Genomic DNA, 18,366 nt, shown 5'->3' with positions numbered 1-18,366 from the left:
TTACACCCAGCAGACTTAACCTACCACCATGAAATAAAGACACGGAGACTTGTTTTGGCTAAAAATAAAGGTCAGCAATTTATTGAAAAGATCCATATATTGAGAAGATGTGGCCAATGTAAGCAGACCAATCAGCCCCCAGGCCACACCCATAAGATATAATCTCTGCCCCAATAAATTGGGCACGACTGAGGCCCGCCCACCCGCCTAAGCGGAGCCCCATAACCCCGAAGGGTTTTTCTTACTAATTGCCCAATCCTTTTAGGGGAGAGTGCCTACCACACCTTGAATGTGACCAAATTGGTGGTAGATTGGACTGCTTATTGCCACAGCTAGGTTGCCGACGCTAGGAACCTAAGCCTGCCACCAACTGACCTCTCATAGCTAAAGCACTGAGAATCTGCTTCACAAAATACAACAACCCCGTATCCGACAAAAGTACCCTATCCGATTTATAAAGATTTGTGAAACGTGCTTTGATGCACGGATAGCTGATAAACTTGCCCCCTACCTCCTAGAATATTCTCCTCACAGCCCTGTTAACCTTCCTGCAAGTCCTTTCAATATGAGCTGGCCTATCCGCTCCCCTCCAATTAATTCTAGGGATGATGTCTGACCAGATAAGGTGCACTGCTGGCCAATGTAACTTAATTGCTCCAACATCCGTGTGACAAAACGAGTGTGATATGTGAATTATAGCAAATACTTTGTATAGCCCTTCTTTTGTTACCCCAGCTCATCAGACTACAACTGCATTGTCCAATTACATGTGGTTAAGGGGACATTGTAATTCAATGTAAATATGTATATTGTGTATTATATATTGATGACTTGAAGTAATGTTATTCATTGTCCTTAAACTGAAGCCAGGAGGGTTATGGGTAAAGATCAGGTGGTGTCTAGGATACAGGTGAGAGGGCTGGAGCTGCATTCATTCTCCCCCCTCCTTCCTATGCAGGAAGCATGGAACAGCTGGGGACCCTGTGACATCACAAAGTAGTGTAAGGGGTTAATTTTAGGAGGGGCTCACTGCTACCTTATCCTTGGAAGTAGGGGAAGCCAATTAAGCATCAATTGTTCTCCTTAGGACTAGTCCAGATGTTCTGTCTGCATCCCAGCAGGGGGCTTCTGTGAAAGGACATCTCATCTTCACTGCCCTGTCCAAACCCCCTAGTCCTGCACTGGCCAATGGTTAAGAAGAATAGACCCAGGGGTTTGCCCAGGGAGGGGAAAGACTGTGGAAGTTAGACCTGTGATATAAGGAACAACTCGAGAGGGGGAAGGGAGTTCAGTGTGGGATTTCATTCATGAAGGTGCATCTAGTTTTGGATTGTCATTTTCAAACTAGTCTCTATATATGCAGCTGATAGAAATCCATGGGTCGTGAAGTCTGGACAGCAAGTGACTATATCTCCTTAAGTTATTGGGCTAAGGGACAGATGATGTGGTAAATCTGCCTGGCATTTATTTACTGTGTGTACATAATATTGTAGTGTGATTTGTATGACAATAAATATACTGTTGTATTTTTATAACTGCATTTTGCCTGAGTGACCATACGAATCCTAGAAGGTACTGGGTAGCACTGGGCCAGATAAACCCGGTATCTTCACAATCCGCTTTGATCCTTTCTATGAGTTCCAAAACTTTCCACTTACCCAAAAATTCAAGGAGAATTATAAATACTGAAGGGCGCCCAAATCTCGCCTCGCTATCCATCAGAACTTTCAATAGCGATTCCAAACGCAGCCCCCTGAGACCTATCCACCTAACTGAACTTGCCCAGAGGTATCTGCTCAAGTTATGAGCAAGGCCACTTTTATGGCCCAAAAAACAAATAAATGGCCAACCAGCCAAATATTTTGACCATCCTGTCGTGGACCTTCAGGATGGATTGAAATGCACATAAACAAGAGTCGCAACACACATCTAGTGAATAAAGGAGAGGAACACTACAGTGTGTGAAAGATAGGGTGACCCATGCGGAGGTAAAACCAGAAACCCCGGGGTGCCAACAGCCAATCAGACCCCCGAAGAAAAGAAAATGTAAAATCCCTCCGCGCCTCCTTTCAACAAGACAAGCAACACATGTCATGGGTCAGCCTCACGAAATCGTAGCTAATAACCCTACAGCAAAATAGATGGTTGAACATATTTTCTATAACACTTTGACTTCCACCAACCCAATGCCATAATAGACTGTTCTGAAACCCCCTCTTCAGCCGCTACTGTAGCAGCTCCTATTCTAAAGGAATGAGTCCCATAATCTGCCGTATTTAAGCCAAGCTTCACAACGCATTTCTTAAAGACAGCTGAAAACCGGTACTTCGTAAGGGGGTACCCATCTCGGTGCCTAAGCCAATTACCACCAGGGGCAGGGACCATATCCCTGTACAATCTAGCTAGCTCAACTGTACAAACTGCAATGTCCCTATTGCTATGCAAGGAAATCCACCGCCCTCTACCCAATGGACCCGTCTTTGATCTATGGATCTTACAAGCAATGCTATCGTTCTTAACCACGACATTCTTGTGAAGTAACCCAGACCTAATCGCTATCCTAGAAGATGCCACCAACTCACCTATTTTGAATGCACCGAAAAAGGCCATTGCAAAAGTTAATCGGAACAAAGCAGCCTCAAAAGCGTCGCTACCAACTGCCGGAATAATATTGACAAGTCCAGCCAACAATCCCTTATCAATAGGCTTACGTCTGACCATAAAGAAAAAAAGAAAAAAGTTGCGCTGTAGGAAGGCTGAATGTAGTCTATATGTCAAAAGTAAAAATTAAATAAATAAAATTTATCTGGAGTATCTCCCAAAGAAAGAGAGAGAATCTCTAGTAAAAAATATTAAGTAACATTTATTACCTAAGAATAATGATACATAAATGGATGGATAAAAAAATGCACACCACCAGCAAAATACATAGTCTAAAATACACATGAATACCGTATATAACAAATATAAAAAGAAACTTCAGTACTGAGGTAATTAGGCTATACAGCCAAAAAATACTGGATAGTAATTACATTCTTCATGTAAAACACCCGTTTACGTGAATCAATGAAATGTCCGTTATGTATATATCTCGATAGATAAAATTTGCGAAATGATGTAATTTTAGAAGAGCCAGGGGTTCTTAATAGTAATCACAAATCCAAGGCTAAACTTCATCCAAGTGTTTTTCCGGCGTATAAATATAGTCACCACCTTCTGATAGGTAATGTGAAAAACTAAACCTCCATAGATGGATCAAAATACAGTCAGGTAAAATATTTTTCTGCTTACCGGCATTCAATTTAACCCTCCAAAGGGAGTTCATATAATGAAGCGGACTCCAATATTGTACCTGGATCAAGTCAGACTTCCATTGAGATCCTCCGCTATTAGCGCGGTTGGGTGCAGCTTCAAATGTAGTCTCTCTTGAAACACAAGGGATACAAATCACGTTCTGATTTTGGCTCAAAGACAGCAGAGATCAGTTGATATCCAGAAACAGTGTATCGAATGAGAACAGACCCAACTGACGCGTTTCGTGCTATCACTGATCACTTTCTCAAAGCTACTAAAGGTTCTGTGGAAGTCCTCTAAATAGAAATACAAAGGTACAGGTGTTATCATCAGTCAAAGCTGTATGTTTGTACTCATTATCCCAACGGTTTAATCTCATAACCAGTAAAATATTTAAACAAACAAAACACATAAAAAATATATACATAAAAAAAAATATATATATATATGTTTATATATATATATGCACATAGATGTGCATACTAACACGAAAATTCCATTGTATAATAAACCAAATATCAATAAAAAAACGCAAAATTCATATATAGGTATAAATTAAAATTACAACTAGACAGCCTCCTACACTCAATACATAATTAATAAATGATAAATACTGGTAATAATAATAAATACCTTTTAAGCATCATAAATCATAAGATATATAGACACCAATTATTAAATCATCCCATATCCTAATAAATATGTCAGAACCTAATGATATATGTAAAAACCAAATACCTAAAATATATAACATATAATACAATAAATTCTAGAAACAAAGAATAATTTATATCTCATCAGTTGAGACATTGATGGTCTAGAACTTCATTAAGACCTGAGGGAAATAATGTGGTCAATTTAAAAATCCAGGCAGATTCACATAAACAAAGTTTCATAAAGTGGTCACCTGTTCTTGCTGTATTCTTAACATGTTCAATTCCTACTACCGTTAAACTTCTGGGATCACCTTCATGAAAATCTGCAAAATGTCTTGAGACACTGTGAACTCGTACTCGTTCAAGATGTTTCTTTTGTCTTCTCTAAAACGTGTCTTTAATGTTCTGGTGGTTCTACTGACGTATTGAAGTTTGCAGCTGCAACACATAAACAATATAAGTACTATCATAATTAATAAACTCTTTTATAGGAAAAACAACACCGGTATAGTTAGACTTTATGTTCTTAGATTGATTAACAATATGTTTACAAGTCAAGCATACTTTTTTATTGCATTTAAAACAGCCATCTGGGGGTAAATGTATCAAAGTGCGATTTTGCAACTCCAGCGATTTTCTCGGGAGAGCTGAGTTTTCATACAAAATCGCCATAGTTCTGCTTCTGTCAAAATCGCTACTTGCAAAATCACCAGAGATCAAACTCACAACTGTTTGCCAATACAGCTATACAAGTCTACAATGTATGAAGCTGCGAGTTAGCAAACTCAGGAGAGTTTGCTAACTCAACATGCCAGATACAACACGCTGCTTGATAGCAGCGTGTTGTATCAACACATCACTGTTACACTGCCCTGGCAGTGTTAAAAAGTTAAAGAACAGATAAAAGTTGGAAAAAATAAAAGCGTGAGGTCCCCCCACTATTCATGCTTAACCCTAGTGCTGCCTGACTAGTGCTGGTCCCATGAAAATCGGGGAAAAATTTTGCGTGGGGTCCCCCCGATTTTCACTTTACCAGCACTAGGCAAACCAGCCAGGGTTGGCGGCACTATAGCAGGGGGACGCGCGGCAGGGGTCCCCCTGCCATAATGACTAACCAAACCTAGACTGTTCAGCGCTGGGCTGGATTCCCTAGGGAGTGGGGTCCGCCGAAAAAAACGAGCGGGCCCCCCCTAGAAAGCACCAGCCCAGTGCTGATAGCACTAGGGCTCTTCCTACTACCCCTGGGCTGTAGGTAGTAAGGTAATACGGCGATAAAGTATTAAAAAAACAAGCTGACACCAATTTTTTTTGTGCAACTACAAGTCCCAGCCAGCCAGGTTGCCAAAAACAGTGTGGCCATGCTGGTGCTTTTATAACTACAAGCACCAGCATACCCACGGCAGCCAGGGCATGTTGGCACTTGGAGAACCACAAGTGCCAACATGCCCTGACATCCCTGGCTTGCTGGGCCCTGTAGTTCCACAAAGAAAAAAGTTTACAAAACAACAACTCCCTCATAAACACCACATATATTTATTAAAAATAAAAAAACCCACAATAAATACACTACCCACCCTCTTTTTTACCACATCTATTTAATAAAAATAAAAAAAAAACAAATACTTACCAATGCTGTCTTCTTTCTTCTTACCAAGGTCCTGGCTTGCCCCAGTCCCATCCATTTTATACCTCCATAAACGATTCTTGAGAAACTGGAACACTTCGCCCACAAGGGGCCCATATTTGTAATTTCCCGAATCTTTGTGCTTGATTGCAGAAAAAAAAAAAAGTTCTTGAGCCGCCGCAAACACCTCCTACCTAGTAGGAGGTCCGTATCACACTGAGCTTATGTTGTTTGCGTAAATTCAAAGTACAGTATTATGGCATTTTCCTACGCTAGTGGGGAAATCACATAATACTGTACCTAGAGCTTACGCAAGTAACGTAGCTCATTGCGCATGCGCTACGCTACTTGCGTAAGCTGTAATACAGTAAATACAGCTTACGCAAGCTCCGGCAGCTGTATAACAGGGGCAGTGTAACAGTGATGTGTTGACAACTCACTGTTACAACACAGGAGAGTTTGCCAAACACAGGAGAGTTAGCTAAACTCGGGAGTGTTTACATCGCCCAAAATCGCCAGAGATGACCAGCGATTTTGAACATCAGTGTCAAAATTGCAGCTTGATACATTTCCAGTTTTTTTTTTCAAAACTCGCGGGTAAACACCCGCGATTTGCCGCGATTTAAACACGCTGGCAAACTCGCACTTTGATACATTTACCCCCTGGTTGTCTTTGAAGCCATCTCTCTCTATGAGTTTCTTTCAGTGTCTTCAAAGTACTTGGTGCTAAGATCTTCTTCAGATCTAAATTATTTTTAAATATAATAACCGGCTTTTCCTCTATACAATTACTCAAAATGTTGTCTAGTTTCAATATGCTAAAATTAGTTCTGATGATATTTGTAATCTGTCTAGATTTGGAATTATATTTGGATACAAAAGCGGGTGTCCTATTGCTATTGAACCTTCTTCCAGTTTTTTTTAGGGTTTTTGGTGTTTTTAAGAAGGGACTCTCTATTTAAAGCTAGAGCATATTCCTTAGTTGCATCTTACATGGCTGTCGGATAGCCCCTACACCTAAAGGATTCTAACATTATATCTAATTGACTCCTAAATTCTAGATCATCTGAACAATTCCTTCGTAGGCGACCTACTTGACTTTTTGGAATGTTTTTAATCCACGGGCCATAGTGCCCACTCTTAAAGTGCAGAAAACTACACACATCGGCTGGTTTATTATAATTGGATGTAACAATTTTCCCCTCACTAATAGATAAGGTAATATCCAAGAAATTAATCTCATGACTACTAAACAGATAGGTTAATGTAAGATTAAAAGTATTTGAATTAAAAAAACTAACAAATTCCAAAGCTAACTCTTGAACACCCTTCCAGATAACAAAGAGATCATCTATATAACGACCATAGAGAACCAGGTTTGCAGCGAATGGACCATCCCATATAAATTGTTGTTCTAAAATTCCCATATACAAATTCGCGAAACTCGGGGCGAACCTGGTCCCCATTGTGGTCCCAGTGGTCTGTAAATAAAAACTTTCTCAGACAGAAAATAGTTATGAGATAAAATAAATGAAATTGCTATCAAAATAAAAATCTTTTTCCCATCTGAAATCTCACTATCGCTCTCCAGATACATTTTTGTAGCCTCAATACCTCTCATGAGGAATGTTAGTGTAGAGAGCTTGTACATCCAGTATTAAGAAGCTATATTCTTCATCCCATTTTACTGATTCAACTAATCTCAACATATGTAAGGTATCCTTGATGTGGGAATTCTGGCGAGAAACATGTCCCTGTAGGTAATAATCTACAAACATGGACAAATTAGATGTAAGTTGTCTAAGTCGTATAATTGGATGAACGAAAGTATATTGGTTAATATTGTTTTGCCGTGTGATTGCGATCCGTACGCCACGTAACACGTGGTGTATTGCGATCGCATGGTAAAATGCGCACGCACACACTCGCATTACAGCATTTAGTTATTTATATAATTCATATTCATATTGGATCCATTACACAGTAATTTATGAGCAGATAGTATTTGGTTTATTATTAGTCTATATATATATATATATATATATATATATATATATATATAGTTGTCGAAGTTGTATAATTGGATGAACGAAAGTATATTGGTTAATATTGTTTTGCCGTGCGATTGCGATCCGTACACCACGTAACACGTGGCGTATTGCGATCGCATGGTAAAATGCACACGCACACACTCGCATTACAGCATTTAGTTATTTATATAATTCATATTCATATTGGATCCATTACACAGTAATTTATGAGCAGATAGTATTTGGTTTATTATTAGTCTATATATATATATATATATATATATATATATATATATATATAGTGATTATATATACACTTCAGTGATATTCAAGGTTCAGGTTATAGGAAAGGTGTCATGCCTGATATCATAGTGATCCCTATTCATCAGCAGCTGTCCGGTGCAGTCAGCGAAGAGATCGCACATTGCATACTTTAGTTATTGATATTAGGGAATAAACCTTTGTTTTATGCTGGCTATGAAAGTAGCAGACCCCCCTGGAGAGAAGACCCCCACCTTTGGATTCCTTAGATTGAATCAGCCTATGATCTGTTTACCCTGAACCCACCCAACGTCTGGACCTATAGAAGCAAGCTACGTCATCGCTATTGTTCACAATGAAACACTGACTGTATATATAATAGCTGCATCCCCCACCAGCCTCAGTCACTTCTGACACAGTATTCTAAGCAGATATACTGTCCATTGGGTTCCATGGGTGCGCAGCGAGCGCAATGCGATAAGAGCGTGGTATGTATGTAATTTTTGGTATTGGCTGTACCGTACTGTATTATAATATAATAATGTATTGAATTGTTGACTATTTACATCTGCTAAAATAAACCACTCTGTGCTTTGGAAACACATACAATTGATTGGGCAATGCTTATTTGAAAACGATAGAATTACTTTAATAATTCTGGGGCTCGAAGGTGAGTTACATTACCGGCAGGTATGCAACGCTTACGGTATTCGGTTCCTCAACAAAGGGTGGATTGACGGACGCGTTGCATAACAGGAAAGAACGCAATGTGTTTAAGACCTGGGGTTCACTTTGTGTTGCGAAACCGAATGTCCGTTGTTGCATAGACTGAAGGAACGCTAATTTGAATCTAGGGACAAGAAAGAAAAATTTTTCTTTTTATTGTCGTTTTGCGTTTTAAAGGGTATAGCATTACATAGAGTATGTGTATTTCCTGCATTGAGTATGTTTACTTCCAATATTGTTGCCACGTGTGTAAACAGTCATGATCATAGTCTGTTATCTATGCATAGTGTAATCACTTGGTAAAATCTCTGAAAAGATAGTGCCATTGTTTGGGAATTTTATTTTCTGTACAGAAAACAAAGGTTATGTGTGTGTATGTGAATGTTATTTATACATAAAGGCAAAAGTATAATAGGCAACTATAGGTTTTTACACGCGTGCCTAATACTAATCACGATGTTCACAGATAACTAAAATCTCTGAGTATCTGCGGTTGGACCGCATGGCAGGGCCTTGATTAAGTATTGGGAGGGCAGTGTGGAACTATTTAAAATTGATAGCGCTTTGGTTCAGGTGTGTCTGACGGGGCACGATAAAAAGGGGACCTGACAACAAAGGTTCTGTTCACCGGGTGAGCAGGATATAAAGAGACCTTTGTGTGAGTGGTGTTCTGTTCTAATAAGAGCAGGTGATAAAGAGACACCACAGAGTATGCATGGCATACTCGAAGCGAAAATAACAGGTTTTCGCAGCATTCCCAAATATTAATCGCAAAGCTTACTGATAGTTAGTATCCGTAAGCGGTGCGATCGGACCGCATGGTTGATTTAGTGCAGCCGTGATTGGGACTTGGGAGATGTGGGAGGAAATACGCTGCAACCACTGATATTCTTGATTGATATCGGTTGCTAACAGTGGTAAAGTACTCAAACTAGGAAAGGCATTGATATTTTTAAGGGGACGTACCTGTTGAAACCGTCCACAGATAAAAATCTCTAGTAGGTTCTGTTTTGCGTAGCGTTGAGAAATAGGTTGTTTTTACAATGGATAAGAAGCAAACGCTAGAGATAGTTCATGTTGTACTGCCTAATGAATGGCCGGTCGGTTCGGCAAAGTATGTTATGTATAATAAATACGGTGCGTATGCAACGGCATACTGCGACAAATGGGTCAAGATGACCCGGGAGTGTGTGAAACCTTTCCCAAACATAGGTACTCTTGGCTCAGAGGTGTTAAATAATGTTAGAGATAAAGTGCGGTTGATTAAATCAACAAAAATGAGAATTGAACATGATGACTGTTTAAAATTGTGGCAGCAAGAAGGGAACACGTGGCAAGGAAACGCGGAAGTAAGCGTACCGGAAACAAACATTCCGGAAGTGTGCGTTGCTAAGCGTGGTGAACTGAGCGCAAACACGCCCCCGACAAATGCGGTCGCGCCGGATAGTACAGCCAATACTAAAAATTTAAAAACTGTAACTAGTAACTTGTATGTTGTTTTAAGTAATGTTAAAAGTAATGTTTCAGGACAAAGAGAAGGAACGATCCCACCAGCAGGGACAGTGGCTAAAAGTGGTGAGAATAATGTAAAGGTTAACACAGGGGGAGACATCCATTGTACTGCAGCAGCAATTTCAGCAACTAGTTCAGAACATAGTCATTTGGTAGACTTACATCCTGTCTGCACAACAGCAGTTCCCAATGGGAAAGCGGACAGAGATGGTGACGTTCCCTTAAAACATGTAGCAAAGCATGATCCATGCACTAGATCTGAAATATTTTCAATTTTGTCTGATATCCCTGATCCTAGGAAAGATTTGACCAAATGTCAGCAGTTTATTAGATATTATGGTAATGTGTACGAGCCAACTAATAATGATTGGCGAGTAATGTTGAAGGCCTGTCTTCCTCTCAATACTGATATATAAAAGTTCATTAAGGATTGTATGTTGGAGGAGGATGAATCCTTAACCGAGGATGATAATCAGGACAATATTAGACAAATAATCACGCAGTTGGCCATATATTTTCCAGTGAGAGTGGACTGGAGTAAAATTTTTACTATCAAGCAAAAAGATAGTGAAAAAGCAACAGACTACTTTTGCAGGGCTCTGATAGCGATGGCCAAATACACTGGGGTATCAGACATAAAGGATAATGTACCCTACAGAGAGGTTGCTGTTAAAGTTCTAATGGATGGACTCAGGGAAAACTTGAAAAGAAGGGTGCAAACTTCATTACCATACTGGAAAGGAAGTACTGTAAGTGTTCTCAGGGAGTCAGCTATAGGACATGATAAAAATATATGTAAAGAGGAAAAAGCACTAAGTGATAGGGTAATGATGGTAAGTATCCCAGCATTAGAGGGATTGCACACACGACCACAGTGTAATAACACCTGGGTTAAGGAAAAGAAACAACATGAGTTGAGGAAGTGTTTTCAATGCAATAAAATAGGACACCTAGCAAAAGATTGTGCAGACATGACAAGGACGTGTTTTTACTGCTTTAAGAAGGGACACAGGAGAAGGAACTGTGTAGAGAGAAAAAGGGATACCTGGGTTGGAAATCATATAGACACCCACAAAGGAGGCGTACACAAGTCTCAGAGGTTCCCCAACAATTGATTGCACACCCCATAGCAACTAATACTTTGGGGGAGAACTATAGCCGACTCTAGAGTTAATCTATGGTAAGTATTAGTGTGTACTTTTAGGAAGAAACTGAATTTTAAAAAAAGGTAATCTTTATTGATTTTGTTTGTTTGTTTTATGTTGTCAAATGCTTGTTTTCCTAATCGCTGGCCGATGGTAAAGAATGGAAATGTTTGTTTTGTTTGCTGTTTTAAGATAACTATCTTGTTTTTCTTCTCACAGATAAAGGGGACACAAAAGGAGTATAGACTTAGTGATCAGAGGGGTGGGATAGAGAAATAGAAAAAAATCACTCTTGAAAGACAAATTAACAATAGACAATTGAAACACTCTTTTGTTTTAGGCTGCAGTGACTCATGATAATTTGTTTGGCTGAGAATCATTATCCAAAAATGAAGTATGTATATACTTTGCTCCAAAATATCGTTTTATGTATTTCAGAGAAAATATGAGTCACTAAGAGTAAATTTTTCATTTCTCTATAATAAGTTAGGAAAAGTCCGTTGAAAAGGTATGTAGTTGATGTTATACCGAGTTCTTAATGAACAAATGAGGGACGACACTGGATTGCACAGTTAAGACCCCCTAGTCAAGTATGGGGAGGGATCATAGTTAAAGGAATACAGCCATTTTCCCCAATAGTCCAATCCAGCTGTCATTTTTTGCTATAAAGATCTCCCTTTCTGCATGTATGTTTGTTTTCAAACCTTTGTATTCAAATCTTGGTATTCCTATTATTCATTGCTTTCTTATTCCTCATTCTCTACATCCATGCTAGTCTCTCTCTCTCTCTCTCTCTCTCTCTGCTCTGGTAGAGATAAAAAAAAAAAACAGACACAGTCTCATCAATGGGGCTAAGACATATTTTTATTTTTTTTCATAAGATAAGTTCAGGGATACACACACTAGATTGACATGAGTCACAGAAACAGTCAGGGGTTTTGTTTTCATGCGTATAGAAACTGCTGATTTTAAGCAGAAAGGTTCTGTTGTGGAAATACGATTCATGTTTTATAGATTGCATATCTTTTTTTCATTTATTATTTTTTTTCGTTTTATGATTCGTGCCTCCTGTACAAAATTGTGCCTTTATATGGATGCACAAAGGGTGGATAGGATATTGCTGGAGGTTAGGCATACAGATATGCATCTCTGCATAGAACATTGGAATAGGATTTTTACCACAAGATACGACATAATGTGAAACCCTAGAAAATGTAGAATTTTCGTGTTTTATATTTTTCACTGTTAGACAGACATGTACTGGATACTGTTATATTTGAAGAAAGTGTTATAGAAGTAGACCCCTTTGCCTTTCCCACTTAGTCAAGTAGCTGAATGTGAGGTACTGAGAATGGCATGTGAGTTGGCAGAGGGAAAATCGATTGATATACATTGGTCTTTAGCATTTTTCTAGTCTAGGGGGCGATGTTGAGGTGACTGAAAAATCGTTTTATAGCAAAACCAGCACATAATTAGGACACTACATAGAGGACTTTATACAGTGACACAGTTACCAACTGAAGTAGCTGCTAGTAAAGCCCACACTTACACACACAACCATACATGGCTGTCACACCAGGGCAAACACAGCTGTCAAACAGACAGCAGGGTTTTATGTGACAGCTAACAAATCTATGTTTTATTTTTCGTTGTATTGTTTTAGTTTTAAAATGTGAACACACACACACACATGCACACATACACATATTGGTTAATATATGAAGATTTGGGTTACCTGAAGAATTTCTCCAGGTAAAACAAATCCACGTCATCCAATTACCACAATGCAGGATCTTCAAGTATACAATGGTGTACTAATGAAATATGTCTGGGTAAAGGTGTATTGAAATGTGTCTAATGTATTACTGTATCATGCTCAAAGCTTTTGTTATTCAATGTGATAGTCCTGGAGCTATAATAGATGATAGGGGTATTCATGTTATTGATAATAGAGGTATAATGTATGAGTAGTGGTAACAAATCACATACTTTCAATTAGCCATAAAACAGTGTGAACATAAAGTAGTTGTACTAGGTAGAACGAATTGAATAGAATAAGAGTTGGAACTTGATTGAAGGGACTGATAGCTTCGGCCATTAGTCCTTCCCCGCCACCAAAAGATCACTCCTGGGTAGCCTCTTAACCTGATGATTTTGAATGTTCTTGACCCCTCGTGAGATGAGATTGTAACTGGGAGGCTTGGTTAGACCTTCAGAGAAGGTAAATAGTGAGACAGCAACCGAGAACGTCCAAAACACTGTTTCCTGAAAAGTCACACTAACTGTCAGGATGTTGGATCGGGAGAGTAAGTTGTGGAGCAGTAATTTCTTAGGCTCAGGTTATTTGACAGACAGGTACCAGGTGTAGGCTACCAGCATCACGGCTTCAAGGGTAACAGAGACACACTGGTTCCCATTCCACCCACTGCAGAGGGGCCAACACTCAGAGAAGGGTCCAAGGGCACTCATGAGTCTGTTCTGGAAGGCCTCAAATGCAGTTAGTAGCACCTGAGCCAAAGGCTAAGACAGTTGTCCAGCATGAAGTTGTAGTTTTTCCTGTTTTGTGTTCTTTCATTTCATTCTCTTCTCAGGACGGTCAATTCTTTTAATTATTAGCAGGTGACAGAGACTGGTTCAGGTAATGATGTTGAGGAATTTGGGATGAAGGAGAAGTTTTTACTATCAAGCAAAAAGATAGTGAAAAAGCAACAGACTACTTTTGCAGGGCTCTGATAGCGATGGCCAAATACACTGGGGTATCAGACATAAGGGATAATGTACCCTACAGAGAGGTTGCTGTTAAAGTTCTAATGGATGGACTCAGGGAAAACTTGAAAAGAAGGGTGCAAACTTCATTACCATACTGGAAAGGAAGTACTGTAAGTGTTCTCAGGGAGTCAGCTATAGGACATGATAAAAATATATGTCATTATCCAAATGTTGATAGAATAGATTATTATTAAGTTGTCTCAAAGCCTCATTGATATACATCTCCCGATCCATCACTACAATGCCACTTCCCTTGTCATCAAGCAGACTGAGTCCTTTTGAAATTCCCTGAGAGCTTGTCTTTCATTCCTAGTTAAATTGCATGCTCCCTGGATTTCCAAAAACTTTTTTCTGGCCCAGCTGATGCATTTCGTGCTAAGACTGAGCACTTTCTCAAAGCTACTAAAGGGTCTGTGGAAGTCATTTAAATAGAAATACAAAGGTACAGGTATTATCATCAGTCAACGATGTTTGTACTCGTTATCCCAATGGTTTAATCTTTTGCAGATTTTCATGAAGGTGATCCCAGTAGTTTAACGGTAGTAGGGGTTGAACATGTTAAGAATACACAAGAGCTCAAATGGCGATGCTCTAGGATAAGGTCTACAATGCTGCACAGAGTAACAGGGGATGTCCCACCCCTACATACAACAATAAAAACAGAAAACACTTGCGCAAAGTATGACCTGCGAAAAGACAGAAAGTGGAATACAGAAGAAGTGACTGAGAAAGTTATCAGAGATGTTGTATAAATTGTTAAAAATGGATATAATTGTAATTGGTATAACAGTAAAACATACAATAACCAGTGCACTGGTATAGAAATAGGCAATATAACAATAGTGATCACACAAGAGTTATAACATGATCAAATAGGTTGACTGACTTGGCAGCTGCAACCGTATTGTAACATGCAGTCCTGAGTAATCAGAGTGCATACAAACAATGTTCCAATAAAATGTGGCTGTAACAAATATTGAATAAAAATCACAACCTCTATCCGCATATCAAGAGAGTATAGCTGATTTCTTACTTGTATGGGTCAATAGTGTTTTTCTGTCTATCTGCTTAATAGTTTCCAACTGTTTATTAATTTCTTGTTCAGTATAATTTCTCTCAACAAATCTTGCTTTCATATTATTGGCTTGCTCAGTATAGGCTTCTACTCTTGAACAGTTTCTTCTGAGGCGCCGAAATTGTCCGCTTGGAATGTTTTTAAGCCACAGCGGATGATGGTTACTAGTTCGCGGAATAAAGGTGTTACTGTCTACTTCTTTGATGTATGTTTTGGAAAAAACCTGATTCCAAGAAGACTATATCTGATAAGGACGTACTCTTTATTACAGGATTCACTAATCAAGCCAAAAATCTGGAAAAAATTCTAACAAAACATTGGCCCATATTACTACAAGATGAAAAGTTAGCAACTTGCTTGACTAAAAAACCTAAAATCATATTAAAAAAAGCAAACAATTTAAAGAACAAATTAGTGAAAAGTGCTTTTAAATCAACAGATAAAGACAATACAATAGGAACTTGGATGGGCGAAAATAATCCTGGATTTTATTACTGTATGAATTGTTCAGCATGCAGATCAAGCAATTCTACATGCACGAAACCGATAACACAATTTAAATCAAATTATAATAACAAAGTTTACACAATTAAGGAGAAAATTACGTGCAACAGCAAAGGAGTGATATATCTACTTGAGTGCCCTTGTGGCGCTCAGTATGTTGGAAGGACTATTCGTAATTTAAAATGTAGGATAGCAGAACACATTAGGAATGTGAGAAAAGGACTGACTACTCACAGTGTACCAGATCACTTCCTCAATGTACATGCGAAAGACCCCACAGGACTGAGATTTATCGGAATAAAAAAAGTGGAAAAATCCTGGAGGGGAGGAAACTATCTAGCGGAAATAGCAAAAGAAGAAACCCGCTGGATATACAATTTAAGTACATTGACCCCAAAAGGTCTGAATTTAGATCTAGATTTAGGCTCCTTTCTACATATTTAAACAACACCCATTTCTTTTAATTGCTTTTTTTCTTCTTTTTTCTGTTTTATATTTATTTGCATTAATCTCTGTTTATGATTAATTATGATTTTACTAACCATTTGTTGGTAGTTTGTAAAGTTCTTTTACAACATGTGAATCAGCCGCTATCAAACAACTTCAATCAGCTGCTAGATTCACATGACCTCAAACCACGCCTCCAAATTCAAGAGGATGTATAATGGATCTTTATCAGTGAACACTATTACACTGCCTTGAGAAAGCCCGCATGACGGGTGAAACGCGTTGGTAACAAGCCCTAACTTCATTTCCATTTTTATTCTGATTTATTCACACTGCAAGTATATCAACGAGCTCGCTTCTATACATCTAGATGATTAGGAATCATTCACGCATGTGCGATCACACAAATGAGCGTGATACTTACCTGCCTACTGGGAAGCTCAGTGAGAGGATTTCCTATATCAGATAGCTACTAGCCAGATGAAAATCGCTATCAGATGCCAGCATAATACTGGCAAGATCATCCTTCAACATATTACGGACAGATTGTGCGGATACCTTTTTGGGAAGCTCAGTGAGAGAATTTCCTATACCGGACAACTACTAGCCAGACAAAAATCGCCATTGGACGCCAGCATAGTACTAGCAATATCATCCTCCAACATATTACGGACAAATTGTGCAGGTGAGTGAGATTCCGTTTCACTTTTTTCACTTTTTTGGATTTATTTGTTAACGTGTGAACTCGACATAATCAATCAAGAACCCATTGTGCTGATCAACTACCCTTTTAAAAGGAGTGTATACGCTTATTGCAACTCGGTTCACATAAGCACCTCTCTGAAACTTCTCGCGATAATTCAATGAGTGACTCTCTTGATATACGGATAGAGGTTGTGATTTTTATTCAATATTTGTTACATCCACATTTTATACTCCAACATTGTTTGTTTGCATGCACTCTGGTTACTCCGGACTGCATGTTACAATACGGTTGCAGCTGCCAAGTCAGTCAACCTATTTGATCATGTTATAACTCTTGTGTGATCACTATTGTTATATTGCCTATTTCTATACCAGTGCACTGGTTATTGTATGTTTTACTGTTATACCAATTACAATTATATCCATTTTTAACAAGTTATACAACATCTCTGATAACTTTCTCAGTCACTTCTTCTGTATTCCACTTTCTCTCCTTTCGCAGGTCATACTTTGCACAAGTGTTTTCTGTTTTTAATGTTAAGAATACAGCAAGAAGTTTGACCGCTTTATGAAACTTTGTTTATGTGAATCTGCCTGGATTTTTAAATTGGCCACATTATTCCTCTCAGGTCTTAATGAAGCTCTAGACCATCATTGTCTCAACTGATGAGATATGAATTATTCTTTGTTTCTAGAATTTATTGTATTATATATTATATATTTTAGGTATTTGGTTTTTACATATATCATTAGGTTCTGACATATTTATTAGAATATGGGATGATTTAATAATTGGTGTCTATATATCTTATGATTTATGGTGCTTAAAATGTATTTTTTATTATTATTACCAGTATTTATCATTTATTAATTATGTATTGAGTGTAGGAGGCTGTCTTGTTGTATTTTTAATTTATACCTATATATGAATTTTGTGGTTTTTTATTGATATTTATATGGTATTTGGTTTATTATACAATGGAATTTTCGTGTTAGTATGCACATCTATGTGTATATACATATTTTTTTTTATATATATTTTTGGTGTGTTTTGTTTGTTTAAATATTTTACTGGTTATGAGATTAAACCGTTGGGATAACGAGTACAAACATACAGCTTTGACTGATGATAATATCTGTACCTTTGTATTTCTTTTTAGAGGACTTCCACAGAACCTTTAGTAGCTTTGAGAAAGTGCTCAGTGATAGCACGAAATGCGTCAGTTGGGTCTGTTCTCATTCGATACACTGTTTCTGGATATCAACTGATCTCTGCTGTCTTTAACCCAAAATCGGAACGTGATTTGTATCCCTTGTGTTTCAAGAGAGACTACATTTGAAGCTGCACCCAACCGCGCTAATAGCGGAGGATCTCAATGGAAGTCTGACTTGATCCAGGTACAATATTGGAGTCCGCTTCATTATATGAACTCCCTCCGGAGGGTTGAATTGAATGCCGGTAAGCAGAAAAATATTTTACCTGACTGTATTTTGATCCATCTATGGAGGTTTAGTTTTTCACATTACCTATCAGAAGGCAGCCGGGTGGTGACTATATTTATACGCCGGAAAAACACTTGGATTAAGTTTAGCCTCGGATTTGTGATTACTATTAAGA

At 38.4% G+C, this 18,366-nt stretch overlaps 2 long non-coding RNA genes across 2 annotated transcripts in view; one reads left to right on the top strand and one right to left on the bottom strand.

Annotated features, from left to right (window-relative positions):
• The window catches only part of LOC142142905 (uncharacterized), a 168,564-nt gene extending 167,029 nt beyond the window's left edge, over positions 1 to 1,535 (top strand). Inside the window, exon 2 of the long non-coding RNA XR_012689388.1 lies at positions 1,314 to 1,535. This is a non-coding gene — a long non-coding RNA (uncharacterized LOC142142905). The remainder of the gene's footprint in view (positions 1 to 1,313) is intronic.
• Positions 1,536 to 2,906: 1,371 nt separating this feature from the next.
• Positions 2,907 to 18,366, bottom strand: part of LOC142142904 (uncharacterized) — a 40,313-nt gene continuing 24,853 nt past the window's right edge. Inside the window, exons 2-3 of the long non-coding RNA XR_012689387.1 lie at positions 4,202 to 4,388; positions 2,907 to 3,590 (exon numbers count right to left, since the gene is read on the bottom strand). This is a non-coding gene — a long non-coding RNA (uncharacterized LOC142142904). The remainder of the gene's footprint in view (positions 3,591 to 4,201; positions 4,389 to 18,366) is intronic.

The sequence above is a fragment of the Mixophyes fleayi genome, chromosome 3 (assembly GCF_038048845.1).
Source record: "Mixophyes fleayi isolate aMixFle1 chromosome 3, aMixFle1.hap1, whole genome shotgun sequence".
NCBI lineage: Eukaryota > Metazoa > Chordata > Amphibia > Anura > Limnodynastidae > Mixophyes > Mixophyes fleayi.
Note: the sequence above shows the minus strand (reverse complement) of the source record. Positions and strands in the feature narration are given on the sequence as shown.